General features: G+C 36.4%; 1 protein-coding gene across 27 annotated transcripts in view; it reads right to left on the reverse strand.

The window, feature by feature from the left end:
- TJP1 (tight junction protein 1) overlaps nucleotides 1–22,936 on the reverse strand; it is a 249,479-nt gene that overhangs the window by 87,163 nt on the left and 139,380 nt on the right. The window lies entirely within an intron of this gene.

The raw sequence follows: 22,936 nt of genomic DNA on the forward strand, positions 1-22,936 counted from the left end.
TGGAAAGATGCTATTAAAAACAGAAAATGAACTAAACCAGAAATACAGAGATCAGAGCCCAAATGTGTCATACTAGATAGATTACCTTAGTTTTCCTCACCTGTAATATTAAAGAACTGGATCAAATTATCTCAAGTAAAAGGTCCTTTCTAGCTCCAGAATTCTATTAGATTGTATCTCTAATTGTAGTCCAATTATAATTCCAATTTCAAACAGGTCACATATTCAATAGTTAGTGAAGTACTGCAAGGCATCAAGAATGACTGCAATTCATGACTACTGGATTCTCAGTTCTACATACATTTCTAAATCAGCATCAACTGACTAGAATCACAATTTCTGGAGAAGCAAAAAACTGCATTTCAGAATCTGCCAAGAGTTTGTTTGGTTTCTTTGTTCTAAGCTCCAGCTGGCAAAGACACTACTCAGATCACCAACTCTAAAAGGATTCCTGCCAAAACTTCAGATCCCAATTCTAGGCAGTTTTGCTGTCCTTTAGGGCTGATTATAGATCAAATGTGGGAAAGACAGGAGGACACAAGAACTGACAAAACAAGATGAACCTGTAATTGGAATAAAACCAACTCCAAAACAGAATAAAATAAGGCAACTGTTCTACAAATGAAGGAAAATCTTAGCCCCTAAACATTATCTAGATATAAATCAAGAGTTAAAAGCTAGTTAAATTTTATGATCTTACGGCTATAATTTTAAAAGCAACCCATTCACTTATTTACTCATTCACTCAACAAACATTTACCAGATATCCTAAGTATTGTGGAGGCCAAATATAGATCCCTCTTCCTCCTAAAGGGCCTAAGGAGAACGTGTATAACACTACATAAATGGTGTAGAACAGGAGGATTCTGTCTGCTGTGAGGATCAGAGACAGAGTCCCTATGAAAGCAATGTTTGAGTTCAAGCTTGGAGACTGACCAGTTAAAAAAACTGTGGAGAGAAGTTTCAGAGGAAACATCACATCAGCAAGGTTGTTGATGTTGCACATAAAACATAAATGGCTTTGAGATGGCTGAGTTGTACAATTTGTGGAAGAGGAAAGGGTAAAAAGAGAAGCTACAAAAGGGTCATTACAACAGACCTTGTAATATAATGCTAAGGACTTGAAACTCAATGGGAAAACACTAAGGAATTTCAGGCAATCACATGACAGAGCCCGACCTCATTCTGAAGGCTGTTACACGGAAGACGGATTTGAGGCAGGGAGACCAGTTAGAAAGTTAAAGTGAAAAGGGGGGAAAGTTAAAGATGGCTGATAGGTTTCTGAATCAGGCAGCTAGAAAAAGCAGGACGAAGGAAAGATTACAAATTTAGTTTTAGACATCCAAAATTGAAGGTGCCTATGAAGTTACTGAAGCAGACACACAGGCAGTAAGGAGCTGCATATAGGGCTGAAGATCAAGATTGAGATCTGGAGTGGATAAGGATCTAGAAGTAATCAACAAAGTAGTATTGAACCCAAGAGAAAAGATCCAATTACCCAAGGACTAAGATGACCCTTATTTTAGGAGGAAAAAGGAAAACAGGAACAAAGGAATCTGAAAAGGAACAGCCAGTGAGCACCCAGGAAAACCAGTTAATACAAAATATTTATTGTTCGGAGTATACACCAAAATAAAATATAAAAATGGAAAATATCACAAAAGGGTAAGATTTCCGTATATTTTTTTTAAGTTGTTGAACCTTTAAATATTAAATATATACCTAGACTGGCTTAGTCAGTACTACCTCTTAAATGAGGCAGCTGAACACTTGGTAACTTGCAGTCCTCCATTGTGAAAAATCAAGTGATGGTCTCTCTGGGATCCTTCTGTGAGTAGAGCTACTACACTGAATTATTTCTGAATTCTTCTGCTCTCCACAGTGTCTTTGTTTTGTCTTGAGCTATTTTCCACACAAAATAAAATGCAAGATAATCTACTGAGATCAGGTTGAGCCAGGAACTTAAGAAGTACAACGTAAGTAAGTTTCAGTGAATAAAACAGATGACCCCTGTCCTCCTTGACCTTTCTTTAAAAAAAAAAAAAAAAAAAAAAAACTTTATTTATTTATTCATGAGAGATACAGAGAGAGAGGCAGGTTCCCTGTGGGGAGCCCAATGAGGGACTCGATGGATCACAGGATACCGGGATCACACCCTGAGCCAAAAGCAGATGCTCAACCACTGAACCACCCAGGTACCCCCCTCCTTAACGTTTCAAGTATTTAATTTCAATTGTGATCACTGCTATAGAAATGAAGTACAAAGAAAAAGACTAGCGTATATGCTAAAAGGTACAAAATATACATTTGGATTGATCTAGAAAACAAGGGTGTCATGTAAACTCTCAAAATAGAAATGTCCAGGGATCCCTGGGTGGCGCAGCGGTTTGGCGCCTGCCTTTGGCCCAGGGCGCGATCCTGGAGACCCGGGATCGAATCCCACATCAGGCTCCCGGTGCATGGAGCCTGCTTCTCCCTCTGCCTGTGTCTCTGCCTCTCTCTCTCTCTGTGACTATCATAAATAAATAAAAATTAAAAAAAAAAAGTCACATAACTTAAGTTATCTGAAAACGGTTTAAAAAAAAATAGAAATGTCCAACAGGTAGTAAAAAAGATAAACCTAAAGTCAAATGAAGAGAGGTCTTGGAGACTCAGAGATTCAACAAACTTCTCAAATATAACTGAAGAAGTCACTAAACTTAAGAATTCAATTGATGGGGATCCCTGGGTGGCTCGGCAGTTTGGCGCCTGCCTTTGGCCCAGGGTGTGATCCTGGAGTCCCGGGATCAGGTCCCACGTCGGGCTCCTGGCATGGAGCCTACTTCTCCCTCCTCCTGTGTCTCTGCCTCTCTCTCTCTCTGTCTATCATAAGTAAATAAGTAAATATTAAAAAAATTCAATTGGTGATCAAAATAAAGTACAGCAACTGCAGGATGACCGTCTCAATAAAAAATAAGTAAATTTAGTATCTAACACCCTACTACATTCAATGTAGGTTATATTTTCAAATGCTTTATTCTGTCTACTCCTTGGTTAGCAATTTAGGAGCCAAATGATGATGAAATGATTAGAAAACATTAAGAGTTAGAAAACATAAATGTAACTGGAATTTTTTGGTCAAAGTTGGAGGTCTGCTTAAAATACAACTTTACAAATAAATCACCGTATTTGCCACTGCCTAAGATCAATGTGAAAGAATATCAGCTTAACTAAGTTACCATTATTTGCACATTAAACACTGATCAATTCTTATCAGGGACAGTTACAGACACTCTAGAAAACTTTGAGTGCTTTCCAGTTATCAAAAACAAAACTGTATTTAGGTTGACATTTTCTTTCTTCTTCTGTTTTTTTGTTATTTTTTTAGGTTGACATTTTCAAATTCTTTCCAGGTAGAAAAGGAAAACAGATCGGGGTGGCAGGCACTGACAATAGAGTTATTTCTGAATGCATCTTTTTGTAGCTCTGACTCTCAGAACCACAATATTGTTTCTTGATATATATATCCTTTTCATATCAAAAAACCAAAACCAGCAATGCCTGGGTGGCTTAGTGGTTGAGTGTCTGCCTTTGGCTCAGGGCATGATCCCAGAGTTCTGGGATTAAGTCCCACATTAGGCTTCCTGCATAGAGCCTGCTTTTCCCTCTGCCTATGTCTCTGCTCCTCTGTGTGTCTCTCATGAATAAATAAATTTAAAAATCTAAAAAACAAAAAACAAAACAAAAAATACATTAAAACAAAGGTATGGTGGTAGGGGAGAGTTATCTAAAATGGAATACAAACAGTAACAAACTTAACTCTGTTACAAATGAATAACGTGACCACATGAAAAAGGCAGAAGAGAACAGAACCTAAATAGGTAACAGAGGAAAACAGTATCTTGACTGAACGTTGTAAAGCCAAAGACAAAAAGAACTATATAGAAATTCTATACCCTAGTTAGAAAGTCTTTCTACTGGAAGAACGGGTAGAAGTTTAAAATTATTTTCTAGGTAAATTATAAGTGAACCAAGAAGTAAATACACTACAGATAATGAGAGCTGGGCTTCTACTGTTAAAAGGAAAAAATTATAAATAAGAAAAGAAGGGAGATCTGGGTGGCTCAGTGGTTGAGCATCTACTTTCAGCTCAGCTTGTGATCCTGGGATCGAGTCCCGTATCAGGCTCCCTTCAGGAAGCCTGCTTCTCCCTCTATGTCTCTGCCCCATCTCTGTGTCTCTCACGAATGAATAAAATCTTAAAAAGAAAATGAAAAAGGAGAAAGAAAAGAAAAGAAAAGAAAAGAAAAGAAAAGAAAAGAGAAAAAAGAGGAAGCCTAAAATGAATTCTATGAGACTGGAATCTGAGTAGCATAAACCTATGGTTTTAGCCATAAATACAGAGAGAAAGAGTCATGTAGATGTGTACAGATTATTATACATATGTCTATTTCCTAGCTCAATCTGCTGAAACAGCCTGGAAGCAAGCAAGCAAACAAACCCAACTGCAATGAGCACAACCATCATGGAGATCTAAATTTCTAAATACTATCCACTAATAAGGATTCCCTGGAGAAGAGGTGGGTTTCAGGATGAAAATATATGATGAACCTAGAACATCATGTGATACCAGAAATTAAGGGACTGCACAAAATAAGTAAGTAAATATTTTTAAAAAGGGATGTAAGGATATTTGTCAAAAGAACACAGGAACCAACCTGAGGGAACTTCTAACGGCCAAAGTGGAATAACTTAAAGAACAAACCAAATAGGTAATATTCAAATTTAACTCATGGAATAAAATGGATATTCGTGAGTCCATACCAGTATAATAAAAAAAAAAAATGAGAAAGGGACAGCACTCCTGACAGTGGAGTTTCAATTAGCAAACGTGGAAGGAAAAAGGGAAACAAAATTATCATCAGGCAAACCCCACAAGTAAGATGGGGTTACAGATGAGATCCACCAATGGATGCTAAAATTAGTGGGTGGAAGTTTGAAGAGTACCATGATTAACAGTCTCAAATTATCTCCTCCAAAATATTTATCAATTATAAAAATATAGTAACTTTACAGTGGAGAAATACCTTAAACAAATGTTCAAAGTAAACATCACCAATAATACAAATCAACATCACGAATCCCTTGAAATGATGCACCAAGGATACATTGTGATTTTTATAGTTTTTTTGCCAAAAATGCATCATCTCATTCTAAAATCATTAGACAGTATCAGACAAAACAAATTGAGGGGCATTCTACAAAATAACAGATTAATTCTCTTCAAAATATAAAGGTCATATACCACAGGGAAGACTGAGAGTCTGTTACACATTCAAAGGCACCAATAAGAAACAACCAAATACAATGTGGAATCCTGAAACAGAAGAAAAACTGGCAATATTTGAATACAGTCTATAATTTGGTGAATATTATTTTATCAGTGTTAATTTCTTATCCTTGATAATTCTATGCTTATGTAAAATATTAAAGTGAGTGGGATGAGGGACATTAAGGAAGGTACTGTTTTAAAAACTTTAACATTAGTTCAAAATAAAAAAGTTTAAAAAAATCCTTTCAATTTCTAAATAATCTAAGTAAGATACATGAAAAACCCACGATACCCACAGAACAAAGCACTCAATGGACAATAGACCAAATTTACAGACTCAATAGGTCACATTTCTTTAAAATCAGCCTTCCTATCTTAAACCCTATTTTATTTTTTTAAAGATTTATTTATTTGAGAAAGAAAGAGTAAGAGAGACTGCGAGGGCATGGCAGGAGGCAAGGGGAGGTGGTGTGGCAGAGGGAGAGAATCTTCAAGCAGAGTCCCCACTGAGTGCAAACCCCACGCAGGAGTAGATCTCACCATAATGAGATCATGCCTTGAGCTGAAACCAAGAGTTGGGACACTTAACCAACTGGGCTTAAACGACCAAGTGCCCCCCCAAAACTATTTCAAACAAATCACAAAACATCTAAGGTAAAAAAGGTGACAAGCTTTGTTTTAACTGGTAAGACTTTCTTAGACACACTGTTCAGGGAGCTTCCTCCTGCTTCTAAGATCAGGCAACTTGAAGCTGAAAATCTTACCATTAAGGTGGCAACAGTAATTGATCAAGATTCAAAGGAAGGGAGTTTTAATGCAAGTCATTTAGGTAAATTTATTTTTTTACCTCATCATTTATTTTCATGTAAAACTAGGTTTTTAAAGTAATGCTAATTACAGATACATAAGAGTTTAAAAATTTGGTATGTTGTCAAAAATAAAAAATAACCTAATATATACATATCCAACATAGTATTCATGTCCAGAATACACAAAGTATTCCTATCAATAAAGACAGCTTAATAGGAAAGATGCGCTAAGGGCTTGAGGAAGAAACTTCACAAAAGAAGATATCAAAATGGCCAATAAGCATGTGGGAAAAGTGCTATATTTCATTAATCAACAGGAGAATACAAATTAAAAACATAATGAAATGCTACCCAGACATTCAAACACAATGAGCTAATATGAAAAAGAAAACATGAAGTGTTAGTGAACAATCTAATCAGAACTCACTACAACTGGGGGTGTAAACTCATATAACTTCTTTGAAATCTGCCAGTATGCATAAGCTATGGTCACTATGGAACAAAAACGTGTACACTCACTACAAGAATATTCACAATAGTACTATTCCAAATAACCAAAAGACAAAAACAATCTAAATGCCCATCAGCAATAAAATAGAAAACTAACAACATTTACTCAAAGTATTACACATTATGAAATGAATAAACCACAACTACACAAACCAATATGGATGAATCTCACAACGTTGTTCAATGTTGAACATAAGAAGCCAGGCATTAAGAAAACATACTATAGGTTTGCATTTGAGTATAATAACAATTTTTTTTAAAAACTACCCACTAAAATAGAAAAACTCCCAGAGGGAACTAGCCTTATCAGTTAAAGTCCTCTTAATTAAGACATACTATAAGGATTCTATAATTAGAAGTGTGATACTAGTGCATGATTAGACAAATAGACCAGTGGAACAGAATGGAAAATCCAGAAATAGATTACCAAAATAAATGGCAAATTAGGATGCAAGAAAGGTAACATCTCAAATTGCTGGTGAAAAGGATATGCTTGTTAATAAAATGGTGCTGGAACAACTAGTCAGTCACTTGAAAAAAACATAAAATTAGATCTATATTCTCCACCATTTAGGAGAATAAACTCCTAAAGAAATACAGTTCTAAATGTAAAAAATAAAACCATATAAATACTAGAAGAAAACCCAAGTGAATTTCTCTTTAATGTTGGTGTAGGAAAAGGCTTTCTAACCATAACTCACTTAGGAAATAAATCCGGTACACAAAAAAAAATTAAAAATGTCCAAATGACCAAAATGCAAACGTATACACACACACCATAAACATTCTTAAGCAGAAACCTAGGTGAATACATTTGCAAAATATACCACAAATGGCCAATATCTCTAATATGTAAAGAAATAAACCTACAGAAAAACAGAAAAGTCTAAAAAGAAAAAAGACAAATACTTCACATAAAAACAATTAAAATGGTCCTTAAATATTTGAAAAAAATGTTCAAACTCACTCACAAGAGAAATGGAAATTAAAATAACCCCAAGATGCCATCTTTTACCTATCGAAATGGCAAAAAATAAAAAGTACAACAACACAGTCTGTTTGCAAAACTGTGAGGATACAATTCCTCTCATAACTTTCTAATGGGAATACAAATTAGTACTGACTTTCTGGAGGGAATTTGGCAATACCTAACAGAACTAAACAACACGTAGAAGTAGAAGAGATTCTACTTCTAAGATACATATCCAACAATGTGAATATACATATGGAGAAAGTCATACACTGCAGCAATGTTTGTAATTTCAAGTTCATCTTGGCAACAACCTAAATGACCATATATGGGATAGTGAATGAAAAAACTATGGTATATCAGTACAATGGGAGTATTATGCAGCTATTAAAAATGATGATCTCTATGAACTGATATGGACCAATTTCAAGGACATACCTTTAAGTGAATAAATCTATCTCTAGTATGCTACTCTTCCCTTGAAAGAAAGGAATATAAAATTATACATATATACCTATTCATTCCTCCGTGCAGAAGAAATACAGAAATGATAAATGAGAAACTAAAAAATTACAAGGTAAGCAGGAAATAGAAAGGAAAAGAAAATGGATTGGGGGTGTTGGGAATGAGGAAGAATTAACACTTCTGAGCATATATTTTTGTATATGCTTTGAACTACAGTAATGTTCCACATACCCCAAAATAATAAATAAATGAATATCAACCAGGATGAGATAGGTGGTGGTGGTGATCTTGGAGGTGGGACCCCAAACAGAATACACTTAACAAATAAACTATTTCAAAGGAATACCACAACTGAAGAGGATAGGGAAAACATTAACCTATGTGCCTGTCTAGCTGTGACTGCTGGAAGGGCCTGGGAACATCACCATCACAGTACCAATGGGCACACAGATCCTGGTTTCTAAATTCCACTCTCCAATAAAAGGATCAGGTCTCCTTGGCTAAGTGAGTGAATCCAGGGTTAGGGCAGGGAAAATGAACCTTAAACACTTGTACCAAAAAAATAAAAAGTGCTCTAAGTAGGATTTCAATAGCCAAAGCTGTAACAATGTGAGCAACAAAATAAATAATAATACTAACAGACTGTAATCCATGGAATAAATTATCTGTGAATGCATACTGATATAAATAATCAAATAAATAAGTAAAGAAGGGTTAGCTCTTCCTTACAGATAAATTCCAATTAACAAATGGAGAATCATCATCATGTCATCATCTCCTGACATGATGCACTGAGAAAGACAAGCCATTATGTCTGTGGTAGTCTTATCAAAAATGCATAATGTCAATCAAATCATGAAACATCACACAAACCCAAATTGGAACATTCTAAAAAACAACTGACCGGTGTTCACTCAAAGTGTCAAGGTTGTGAAAGACAAGGAAATAGAGAAACTAAAGTGTCATAGTTAACTGCCATAGTTAAAATGGTAGTATTTTTGGTATATGCACTATATAAAAATGTTAAAATTAACTTGTTTAATTTTAACTTCTTGATGTAGCTAATAAACATTCTAAGTTACATGTGCGACTCACATATTTCTATCAGAAGTGCTTTGGCTCTAATGACCAAAGAAGAGTAAATACAGAGAGAGGGCAGAGAAACATAGTAACCACCATGGGAAAGCAAGCATCCAAACATTACAAGGACAAACAACCCTGTTCCTCACCAATAAAACTACAGGGAGACAGGATAAAAAAGAGAGATGGAGGAACCTTATAGTATTTTTGTTTAAGATTTTATTTTTTAAAAAAGATTTTATTTATTTATTCATGAGAGACGCAGAGACACAGGGAGAGGGAGAAGCAGGCTCCATGCAGAGAGCCCGATGTGGGACTCAACCCCGGGTCTCCAGGATCACACCCTGGGCGAAAGGCGGCGCTAAATTGCTGGGCCACCGGGGCTGCCCAAGATTTTATTTTTAAGCAATCTCTACACCCAATGTGGGACTCGAACTCACAATCCTAACATCAAATGTTGCATGCTCCACCAACCGAGCAAGCCAGGTGCCCTGGGAGAACCTTATAGTCTAAGAGAATTAGGAGATACCAAACAACCAAAACAGAACTTTAAATCCTGATTCTTAAAAACTACATTTAAAAATAAAAGTTCATATTTAAGACAACTGGAAACTTTACATTGACTAAACACTGGATTTTGAATTTGGAAGTTATTTTTAAATTGTAATAATGGTCATCTCATTCTTTTTTAAAGAATTCTTATCTTTTAGAGATATATACTCAAATACTGACAGATAAAAAACACAAGTCTGGTACTTGCTTCAAAATAGTGGGGGAGAGAAGATACAATACATTGAGAAGTATCAATGAAACTGGCCATAATTTGATAACTGTACCTGGTGATGGTAATATGGGGACTTTCTATATTGTTCACCTACTTTTGTATGGGTATGAAATTCTACCACTTAAAAAAATAAAAAAGAAAGGTAGGGGATCCCTGGGTGGCGCAGCGGTTTGGCGCCTGCCTTTGGCCCAGGGCGCGATCCTGGAGACCCGGGATCGAATCCCACGTCGGGCTCCCGGTGCATGGAGCCTGCTTCTCCCTCTGCCTATGTCTCTGCCTCTCTCTCTCTCTCTCTGTGTGACTATCATAAATAAATAAAAAATTTAAAAAAAAAAAAAAAAAAAAAAAAAAAAAAAAAGAAAGGTAACTTGAGGGGACTAGAAAATTTTTCAGAGTTTTTATTTAAATTCCAATACAGTTAACATGCTGTGTAATATTAGCTTCAGGTGTACAATATAGTGATTTAACACTTCCATACAACACCCAGTGCTCATCACTCATTCCCCATCACCACCGACCTTCTCCTCTGGTAACCATCAGTTTGTTCTCTATAGTTAAGAGTCTGTCTCTTTCTTTGTTTCTGTCCTCTCCCCACATCTGCTTGTTTGTTTTGTTTCTTAAATTCCACGAGTTGAAATCAGGTATTTGTCTTTTTCTGACTGGTTTATTTCACTTAGCATTCTACGCTAGTTCCATCCATGTCATTGCAAATGGCAAGATTGAATTATTTTTGATGGCTGAATAATATTCCATATTTTATATATATGTGATACACACACACACACACACACACACAAACACCACATCTTTATCCGTTCAGTTGATAGACACTTGGGCTGTTTCCATAATTTGGCTATTGTTGATAATGCTGCTATAAACAATGGGGTGCAGGTATCCCTATGAATTATTATTTTTGTATCGAGTAAAGAACTAGTAGTGCAATTGCTGGATCTTAGGGTAGTTCTATTTTTCACTTTCTGAGGAACCTCCATACTGTTTTCTAGAGTGGCTGCACCACTTTGCATTCCCACCAACAGTACAAGAGGGTTCTCCTTTCTTCACATCCTCGCCAGCACTTGATTCTTGTGTTCTTGATTTTAGCCATTCTGACAGGTCTGAGGTAATATCTCATTGTGGTTTTGACTTGCATTTCCCTGATTAATGATGTTGAGTATCTTTTCATGCATCTGTTGGTCAGCTGTATGTCTTCTTTGTTGTTTTTTTTTAACTGTTTAAAAAAGATTTTATTCATTTATTCATGAGAGACACACAGAGAGAGAGAGGCAGAGACACAGGCAGAGGGAGAAGCAGGCTCCATGTAAGGAGCCCGATGTGGGACTTGATCCCGGGACTCCAGGATCACACCCTAGGCAGAAGGCAGGCGCCAAACCGCTGAGCCACCCAGGGATCTCCCTGGTTTTTAAATTTTTATGTAAATTCCAGTTAGTTAACATACATTGTAGTATCAGTTTCAGATGTACAACACAGTGACTCAACGCTTCATACAACACCCAGTGCTCATCCAACAAGTTCACTCCTTAATGAGAGGGCCAGAAATTAATTACTGATCTAGGGAAGACTCAAATCAAGAATGCTGCTACAAAGATGCCAGGCCAGTAAATAAATTTCCCATAGGATGGCTACTTCAACAGCTCTCTCTCTTCAGAAAAGAAAAATGCAGCTAGGTCTAGAGATGTGTTAGCACCTTCTAGGAGTTTCTAGGCTGACTTTAACCTAGTCTATTACAAGTGAGTAACAGAGTATTAAAAAGGCCACTCTAAGTTTAGGAAAGACATCAGATATTAATCAAATAACCAGAAGACAAGTAAACACAAACTGCTGTATGTTACAAAGAAAAAAGTATACAGATCTTTTTTTTTTTTATTTTTTTTTTTAAGATTTTGTTTATTCATGAAAGACAGAGAGACAGAGACAGAGAGAGAGAAGCAGAGACACAGGCAGAGGGAGATACAGGCTCCATGCAGGGAGCCTGACGTGGGACTTGATCCCGGGTCTCCAGGATCACGCCCTGGACTGAAGGCAATGCTAAACCTCTGAGCCACAGGGGCTGCCCATATAGAGATCTTAAAGGAGAGTTCTGACCTATTTTTTGGGCTCAGGACATGTGATTCTTGAGACAGGTGCTTGGTGAATAAAGGGTAAAGGTAGGGAAGCTCTCCAGGTAGAAAAACAGTACACGCAAGAACCCCCTAGAGCAGGAAAGTCCTTTCACTCATTCAAATAATATTTGAGAGTTTACTCTATGCCAGACACCGTGTTAAGTTCTGTGACTAGGACACCATCAGTACTGATCTTTCTTCACATGGAGCTTACAATCTAGAAGAAGAAAAAAAAATTCACAACTAAATATATAATCACAGGCTTAAATGAGTACTTCAAAGAAAGAAAAACAGTGCTACGAGAGGAGAAACTTGGCAGGAAGTGTAACAGCCACAAGGAACCAAAAAGAGGACAGCATAGTTTGAGAACACAGAGCAAGGAGGAGAAAGATGCAAAATGAGGCCAGAGCGATAGGCAGGAGTCAAATAATCCAGAAGGAGCTTACTGACCATAGTATGGATTTTGGTCTTCTAAAGGCAGTAAGTCTAGGAGTTTTAGGAAGAGGGTGGGAAGCTAGTAAAACTTGAGTCTAGGAGTTTTAGGAAGAGGGTGGGAAGCTAGTAAAACTTGGATTTTGAAAAGAGTAAGGAAAAAGAAGGGGTATATTATACTTAGGCAGCTATTACAGGAATCCAGAGAGACTATAACATATATGTATGTATACATGTGTTGGGGCAGAGGGAAAGTATAGGGGATGCTACAAAGTACAGATGGAACAAGCAGAAACTACTACTAAGTGCTCAGGAGTTAAAAAGTGACAGAATTTGCTAATCAATCATTCACCTTACTGGATAGATATTCCAGCTGTGTGTTGGATTTGGAATAGTATTCTCTAATCCATCAGAATAAAGATGTAATAATTTTTTTCAAAAATATCTCGGAGAAAATAAAAATATCTCAGAGCCGGGATCCCTGGGTGGCTTGGTGGTGTAGTGCCTGCCTTTGGCCCAGGACATGATCCTGGGGGTCCCGGGATCGAGTCCCACGTCAGGCTCCTTGCGTGGAGCCTGCTTCTCCTTCTGCCTATGTCTCTGCTTCTCTTGCTCTCCCCTCTGTGTCTCACGAATAAATGAGCAAAATCTTAAAAAAAAAAAAAAAAAAAATCTCAGAGCCCAAAGATTTCTCTGAAACCATAGCACATCTTGCTGGGCTCTTAACCTACAGGCCAACCTTTGTGCAGTATCAAATAAGCAAATGTATACATACATAAACACATAAATTAAATGTTCATACTAGGATGCACACACGCAAAAGAAACCTAATTCCTAGGTGCCTCTTCTCTAACATTAAAACAAACTTCACTTAAAATGTTTTTAGAAGATATAGCTTAACATAACAGCTCACAATGTGCTGAACGTTGTGCTGAGTGCACAACCACCCTGAGGTGGGTACTGTCAATATTATCTGTGTTTCACGGATGAGAGAACAGCTATTAAGTGGCTGTATGTTACAAAGAAAAAAGATTCAAGATTCAGATTCCATAATCTAAATTCATATAGTAAAGCAATTAAAACTTAGGGCTATTCAATGATAACCTTTCCAGTCCTTAGTTTACTTGATCTCTCTCTGTGCAGGATCTGGCCAGCTGAGAGGTCTCTCTTGAAACTCTTTTTTTCGCTGGCCTTTCCCTGTGCCACTACCCTCAAACCACATTCCAATCAAGAGCTGCCATTCATGAAAAGACCATTAAAATGAGTACCACCATGCTGGAAAACATATCTAAAATACATAAAATCAACTGGGTTTTATCCAAAAAATGTAAAGCACATCAATAAGAAAAGAAAGTCCCACAAAAAAGCAGGCAAAAAACTTGGGCAGGCTATATACATGAAAAGTTGCTCAACCTCATCTAGTCAAAGAAATGTAAATTAAGACTACAAAGAAATCGTACTAAAAGACCCATCAGAAGGGCTAAAATTGAAGTGTCTAATAACACCAAGTACTGGTGAAAATGCAGAGCAAAAGAAACTCTCATTCACTGATGATGAAGACTGCAAACTGGTACAACCTCTTTGGAAAACACATTATTCAATCACTATTTCAATTACAAAAATTGAAAATACACTAAACAATCCAGGAGCAACTCCATCCCCAAATACATATCTTAAGAGAAATATGGGTGTGCACCAAAAGAAATGTACAAGTGTTTATGGAAGCATTACTCTTAACAGACCAAATTAGGAAATAACCCAAATGTCCATCAACAGCAGATTGAATAAACTGTAGAATATTCATGGAATAGAACACTATACAGATGAATGAACTCATACACAACATACAAATCTTAAAAACATAAAGTCACCACACTGCCTTAGGGGAGTAAAGGTGTCATCTAGGAAGGTCACAACATATGGATCTTATGGTCAAGACTGAGGCTACCTAACTAGGGTAGTATTATTAGGAACAAGCAAGGCAAAAAGCTTCTGAGAAGCTGGCAATATTTTATTTCTTGACTTGGGTGGTGTTTATTTGGGTGTTGATTTTATAAATAATTTACATCTTCTTTAAGTACTTTTATACAGGTATTGTATTTCACAATAAAAAGGCACAAAAAGGACAATGTGTAAGTCATCTGACAATGTGTAAGTCAAGATAATTTACATAAAAATCCAGATTTACAACCTGTTTGAAAAACCGGAAGATCTGGCCTGCCTTCCTCCAAGCCAACAATCAGCTGGAGCTGAGCAACAGCTACTTCCTTCAGATCAGCTGTGCTCCCTGACTGCCACAGCACCGTGTGTTTCCCAGCTTCCAGGATTCATGCTACTTATGTGATCTAAAAGTCACCTAACACCATTCCACACTCATCTCCATGACACTCCTTTAGAACTCATGAATGTATAAGCATGTGCATGTACGAACTATAAAGCATACAAACAGGTGTGCAATTAGCTACAGCAAGTAAATTCAACCCCACATTTAAAATACAGGTAACACTAGTACATAACAGAGCTGTTATATACAGAGCTGTTAAGATTAAATAAAATAATGCACACAAAATACATACCTTAGTACTTGTCACAGAATCAATGCTCAGTATTAGGGGGCTATTTATTATCAACACGCTTTTCTCGTACTTACAACACATGTAAATCTACTTGCCACGGCCACTGTTTTCTGATTTTATAGACAATAGAGCAGAAAAATATGGGTTGGTATACATTTGATCAGATACTTCAACACATAACACTTAAAATCAACAACCAGTATATAAATCTTCCAAAGTTTCTTTACATGACACCACGAGAAAGATTTCCTACATTATACTTTGAAACACAGGCCTGTTTTTACTTGCTTTGTCCAAAGCATGTACTTTCTTGATTGTGGCTTTTATTGGTCTGATCAGAGTCAGGTAAATGGGTACTTACTAAAATATACTTTAAGATGATGAATTTTTAAGACCCTAGTCATAAAATATCCTCAAAACTAAACACTTCAGTTTTGACTTTTGAAGGTAGACATCATATGAACACCAAAAGCAGCTTACTTTATTTCACAGAGCTGTTATACTCCAATGACTAGCTAATAGGCTTATCTAATTCTTGCCCCTTAGAGGAATACAATACAAAGGAGAATTGAGGAATACAATTTTTTTCTCACAAAAAAACAAAAACAAAACCCACAAAAGTCTACTTCAAACTGTTTTTTTTTTTTCCAAAGTGGATTTGGCAGTGAAGTCCTCATACAATGGATTACTATGAATTTGATCCATGAATACAATGAAAACTAATGAACTAGTTACCCACATCTCACAAAAGCAATGCTGAGCAAAAGCAACCATACATAACAGAATCCACACTGGAAGATTCCGTGTGTGTAAATCTCACAGGCAAAACTACTGTGTTTGCGGAATGCATAATTAAGTGGTAAAATTATAAAGAAAAGCTAGAAAATGAGTACCACAGAAGACAAGACAGTTGTAATCTTTGGGAGAAGGAGGTTATGATCCAGAAATGGCATGTTAGGAATTCTAGAACTTATCATCATGTACAGTATTTTATTTGTTGTTGTCTGCTCACTGTTAAAATGCTCCATGTGTATAGAGATGTTCACTGTTCCATCTCTAGCATCTACAACAGGGCCTGGCACATGCTAGGTTCCCAATAAGTATCTGTTGAATGTAAAGTAAAATTTCAAAAACTCAAATTATTCCGTATTTCACAGCTTGTCAGATCCTAAATATAATAGTAACAGCTAGCATATTGTGCATTTTCCATGTTAGTATTCTCAAGGAGTTTTAAGTATGTAAATAAATTCTAATTAATTCTTAACCTTTTTCTTAACATTTTTCTCCTTTTGAGATACTTTCACCAAACACATGCACACAATTACATGGCTGTGTCCAGATTCAATTCAACATTTTTTAAAAATTAACAAAGAAAAATACTGAAACTCATGTGTTAGAGCAAGCCTAGGCTCTAGATAAGACTCTACCACCTTCCCCAAACAAAAAAGGCACATAAGATGCTGTATTACTATAAAATGACTGTAAGTGGGCTCATATTTTTTATGAGTAAATAATGTAAAATTGAAATGTAAAACACGTATCACAACTGATTATTACAGTATAAAGCGGCTGGAAACTATAAGCTTCTAGAGGACAGAGATCCAAAACAAAATGTGCTCAATGAATGTTTCTTGGGTTAACAACAACAACAAAAAATTAATTACCAAAATCTTCCTGGATTTTATAATTATGAACCTGAGAGGTAATTAAGTTTAATTCAGTCGTCAGAAACTGTACAAACCCCAAAGATTACCAATGACAATTTCAAAAGTGAAAATTCCTAAGATTGGGGATCCCTGGGTGGCTCAGCGGTTTAGTGCCTGCCTTTGGCCCAGGGCATGATCCTGGAGTCCCAGGATCGAGCCCCACATCGGGCTCCCTGCGTGGAGCCTGCTTCTCCTTCTGCCTGTATCTGTTTCTCTCTCTGTGTCTCTCATGAATGAATAAATAAAATCTTAAAAAAAAAAAAATTCCTAAGATTAAAAAAAAAAGAAGAAGAAGAAGAAAAAAAAAGAACTTTCACTCCTTGGGAATATATGCTATTTAAAAAAAAAAAATTGGCAAATAAAAAAAAATTTTAATTAGAAGAGGCATATGCTAACCTTATGTTCCTAATTAGTATCCATATAAAGTAATATTAGCTCCTGTTTTCACATCCCTTCTGGGCACAATAAACTAGAATGACTGAGGTCATTTATCAGTCAACTTCCCAGAATTTCACTAGCACGAAAGAGTTTGGTGGTTCTGATATATACCTGCAACACGAATAGAAATTTATCTTTTGATCTATCCCAAAGTTAAGGGCCATCTGAGACTCAATATTTAACATTACATATGTAACAGTCAAGGTTTTGTTATTAAGTCTCAAATGCTATGTTTTATGGTTCAAATTTTGGCAACACAGGTTTTCTCTTGTTCTGAAGCAGTGTTTTTGTGACATAGTCGATCACTCAAGAGTCTATTCTTTTCATTCATTTTTAAGTTATAAAATGAAACTCCCTACTCATATACTCACAGCATACTTCTCATTATTAAGAATTTATCTGTTTCAGAAGGAATGGAAATAAAGCACCTGGCTAACCCATAAAGGAGCAACCTGAAGCTACTCTTCTCTACAATAAATAAATAAAGAAGCACTCTAGGTCAGAGATACCAAAAGGGCTATATTTATTACTGCCTTGCACTGGAAATACAGTTCTGAAGCCTATCAATTTTGGATGAAATTTGAAACTCAGTAAACTGTAAAAACAAAACAAAATAAAAAAAAAATACAACTAAAAAACCCTCAGTAAACTATCCTAATGTCGCTCTCTTCCTACCAGATTAAAAGCTGTTAAACTCAAAAGGTTTCTCAAGACTGCCTTACAAAATCCAAAGATGCAAAGCAAGTTCCAGTCCAGTACTTCAGAAATATCATACTAGTCATCAACAATTATATCTTAATCTTATTTAACATTTGACCAGAAACTCTCCTAATAAAAAATACCTGCTCATTTCATTAGGCTGCCTTCAGCCACAATGCTCAGTTAGGACCAGATACCAAGCGCACATGTGTGCACAGGAGCCTGAAAAGAGGTATGACTGAGCAGTCAGGGATGGGTGGTCCCACACACGAATTTATAGCTGGGCTAATGGTCTTTCAATAGACTGAACCATGTCATGGTTTTTTTTTTTTTTTTTTTTTTTTCTGTCATGGTTTTGTTGAGAAACAGGACTACATTCCCAAATTTTCACCAAAATTATTTTTTAAGACCTTTTTCTTAACAGCATGGTGATATGATGTTCTTATTTATACTGTTTTATTCTTAGAACTGTACAGAGTTTACATTTGGTCTCTAAATAGAAAAAAGATTAAAGAGCAAGTAAAAGTCAGAGCCAGTACATTGTTTCCAGGATTGAAAAAATGAGTGAACTACTGTAATCTGTTTCCTTCAAACCAAACAGGGAACAGTACTATCTACACAGCATTACAGCCCTCAAAGCCACAGATTGGTCTCAAATTCATTATTTGTTGGTTGTGGATGGCTGACTCCTCTATCACTCACTGACAGTAATCAATGGGCATCACGAGTCTTTGGTGGGGTTGTTGTTTTTTTTTTTTTTTTTTTAGAGTTTATTTATTTTAGAGGAAAAGAGGAGTAATGGAAGGGGTAGAGAGACACTCTCAAATGGACTCCCTTCTGAGCACGACCCTGAAATCACGACCTAAGCCGAAATGAAGAGTCAGATGCTCCACTGCCTGAGCCACCCAGGTGCCCCAGCATGAGTCCTTCTTAAATATAAAACGAAGGTTGTAAGATCCTAACATGAAAACATCCGTATCTTAAAAAAAAAAAAAAAGGGGGGGGGGGGAGGGTGTGTCTTTCCTAACAGTGTAGTGGAATTTGTGCCATTACACAACCTGAGAAAAAAGCCACAGTATGATTGGAAAAGTCACTGTCGTACAGGGGCGTCCGAAAATGAACTTGAGTCATAAATATAGTCAAGACGATCAACAAAGAACATGAATTAGTTTTAACCATAAATTAAATGCTAACATAAATAAAAGCCTTTTGCCTTAAATACTATTAAAATATTTCCAGTGAAAAATAAGTAATGTATAAACTTGGCATATCTAGAAAAATATTACTACAGTGAAGCTCATTAAAAGTTGGCAGACATAATCAACTGAATTCTCATAAAGTTCGGTGAGTTTCTCCTTTACTTTTAAAGTAATATGCAGCAAATATGCATTGATCAGTAAGTACCAAAATTAAAACTACATCGTACCAGCTGCTCAGAACACAATTCCTACCTGTAAAGACTAATTTTCTACAGTTCCTAACTTTCAAATGTTCACTATTAAGAAAATTCCAGGGGCACCTGGCTGACTTAGTCAATTGAGTGTCCAACTGTTGATTTCAGCTCAGGTTACAATCTCAGGGTTGTGAGTTCAAGCCCTGAAATTCAAGTTCATGCCCAGCCTTTCTGAATGAAGGAATGAAGGAATGAAGGAATGAATAAATAAATAAGAAAAGTCCACTGTGCCTTACTTGATACAATAAATCAATTAAGTGATGTAAATGATTTTTATACATTATAATTTTAGAGATAAAACCACAAGAAAAAAAACGCTGTCCCTTAAACATAATGGAAACGTTTAAGCACCAAAATGTAATAAACATAAATGATAGTGCAACCTTAAATTTTATTGCTTCCTCCAAAGTGAAACAGCTTGAAAATCCACAAGCCACTGTAACTTCCTTCAGCCACTTTCTGTGAGTCAACCAATAGGAAACCCTCCTCCTAATAATTATTCACACCATTTTCTTACATAATTAACTCCTTGGTGAGACAGAGAACCACCCTCAAATCCTTATTTTCAACTTTAGAATAATTTTATTATCAGGCGCTCTAGTAATTATGCTTGCAATTCAGATGTATACTACATGTATAAAAACCTTTTCCTTTATTATTTAACATCACGTACAAAGAAGCCCTTTCTAGCTCAGGTGTACTTTTTAATGATCTATTTTATTTGCTCTTACTCAAACATGTCATCTGGATTTGGGGGGAGCCTATGGTTTAAAGCAGAAAACTACCATTTAAAAAAAAAAAAAAAAAAGGATAACCAGCAGTCCCAGCATTACCTACTGAATAAATAACCCATCCTTTCCCCAGTAATCTACAATATTCTTGTAGTATAGTAACTCTATGAAATAAGCATTATTTCATTATGCTCTTGCTGGCTAAGTGAATTTGGGCAAATTACTTTATCTCTGTTTCAATTTCCTCAATCATAAAGTGGGGATAATAGTAATGCTCATTTCATAGAGTTACTGTAAGAATTAAATCAGTTAATTCATGTTACGCACTTAGGACAATACCTGACGCACTTAATGCTGCTGATAATCACCAAAAGCTCATAAATACAAAACTGTTCCTGGATTCTGTGGTTCCACTGTCTATTCCTGAGCTGACAGAAGCTTTAAATTACTCCAAATTTATAACACATTAGGTTTCCTAGTAGGGCCTTCTTTGTCCAAAATTTCATGGCTTTCATTCATTCATTTTATCAGATAAACTTTCTCATTAATATGTCAAGTTTTCTATAATGCCACTGAAATTCTATTTGGAATTTTATTACATTTATACATAAATCGACTTGGGGTAATCAGTATATTCTATAATACTGACTCTCCCCAATTCCCTCACATCTAATTCACTCAGGTTTTATGTCCTTTAAAATTTACCAACAAGTGTTGCATTTATTCCCTAGGCATGTTCTTCTCTGAGAAAAATTTAGTAGGATTTACCAGATTTTTAAAAGCACATACCCTTGGACCCAGAAATTCCATTTTTAAGAACTTAACACAATAGTACACAGATATAAATATAAAGCTACTTATTACAACAGCAAAATCCTGAACACAAGTTAAATGTCTGTCAATAAGGTAATGATGATCTGCGGCATATTCTCAGGATAGCAGACTATTCAGCTATTACAAAAAGATACAGAACCACAGGCACTGGCTTAGAGAAGAGTTCTACAAACTACTCTGCTAAAACAAAAAAGCAGGGGATCCCTGGGTGGCGCAGCGGTTTGGCGCCTGCCTTTGGCCCAGGGCGCGATCCTGGAGACCCGGGATCGAATCCCACGTCCGGCTCCCGGTGCATGAAGCCTGCTTCTCCCTCTGCCTATGTCTCTGCCCCTCTCTCTCTCTCTCTCTCTCTCTCTCTCTCTCTCTATCTGTGTGACTATCATAAATAAATAAAAATTAAAACAAAAATTAAAACAAAAAAGCCAGCTGCAAAATTAAGGTCTTCTTTTTGTTTTTTAAACTGAGGGTTAGAGTAGGGGAACAAAAGTATCACGTGTATAGTATTAAGTACACAGTCTGGCTTGTAGTAAGCATTTTTAGTCACCTCGAGAAATTAAATGCGATTTAGGGAAATGGCTGAATATTCTTTCATTTCGCCTATTTTTTACAGCCTACCTGCCTTGTTCTACAAAAGGTTTTGTGGTAGGCTCATAATACAGCATTTAAAATAAATAAGCTTTCAGCTTACACTTTACTCACAAATATTTAAAAACACACATGTTCCCACAATGTAATATTCAACTAGTGATGCTTTTCAACATGCTATAAAAATCTCAACCCCATAATTCAGGAGGAAAAGGACTGTTCCTTCTAAATCATTTTACTGTAACAAGCCATTGAAAACTTCTTTCTCTCCATACTTGAAAAAAACCTTTTTAAAGTGTGTTGTCTGGTGAGGTAGCATTTTCCTCATGTAGCGCTGCCTGAATTGAAATACGGTAATAAATACTTACTAGGTTTTTATATATATAGTACATACAATATGCTAAATATAGTATATATACATAGTATTTATATATATATATATAAACATAGTAATCTTTTAAAAATGAAGTGTGTCGTCTTGGATATCAAGTATCAGAGATCCCACCTCAGGAACAAAGTGACATTATGTGTAATATGAAAACAGAGCCCTTCCACCTAGGAAAGGAAACCCCTAAAGGGTGAACAATATAAACATTTTAAAATCTAAGCAAAATGTCGTTTTTTATTCCAAGTCATTGGCTCAAGTTTCATCTTTAGGTTGTTCTTCATCAACATAAGGTCAAAAAGGTGCAAATTAAAGTTTCTTAAAGAAAGAATATACATATACATATATTTTCACTACTAAATGTAACCGCTGACTTCTGCCTCCCAGAAAAAATCCTGAGTTCAGAAACTTCCATTCCAGATGCTATGAATAAACATTTCCAAAAGAAAAAATAAACACACAAACCACTACCTTAAGTACTTCGATACTATCTGAAGTAACGAACTGATTTTCAGAGAGATTTACAATTCACATTTCTGTATGTCTGCGACTGCTAGAAAGAGCAGGCACTACTACTGTAGGAGAAAGATTAAAATGTGCAAACAGGAAGGGCGGATTTTGAGTTTACGAACTTGAGCTTTTCGACGTAACGCAGAAGTTGGTTCCACCGCACTGAGAAAAAATGCCTGAATACTGCAAAGCACATGAAAAATGACAGGAAAAAAGAAACGTTATTTTTTCTGCTGCACCCACAAGTCCTTCCTGATGCTATTTTTTAGACCTCACCTCCTTGTCCATTTGTAGCATTTTATGCTACCTGCTCCTGAGGGTCCGTTTCAAATCGAACTATTAAAAAGTGTGAAGCGGTTACTTTCCCAATGCCGTGCCTTAGGCAGACTACACGGTGCGGGAGGGGCAATGCCGACCTACTACACAGAGCAGCGCCTGGCTGCCTCAATGCCTCCTCGCCGGCGCGCGCATACCACGGGGAGTGACATCAGATCGAAACTACACGGTTTCGCCGTGACCAACCAGCCCTCTCGGGACT

Source organism: Canis lupus, chromosome 2 (genome assembly GCF_048164855.1).
Source record: "Canis lupus baileyi chromosome 2, mCanLup2.hap1, whole genome shotgun sequence".
Taxonomy (NCBI): Eukaryota; Metazoa; Chordata; class Mammalia; order Carnivora; family Canidae; genus Canis; species Canis lupus.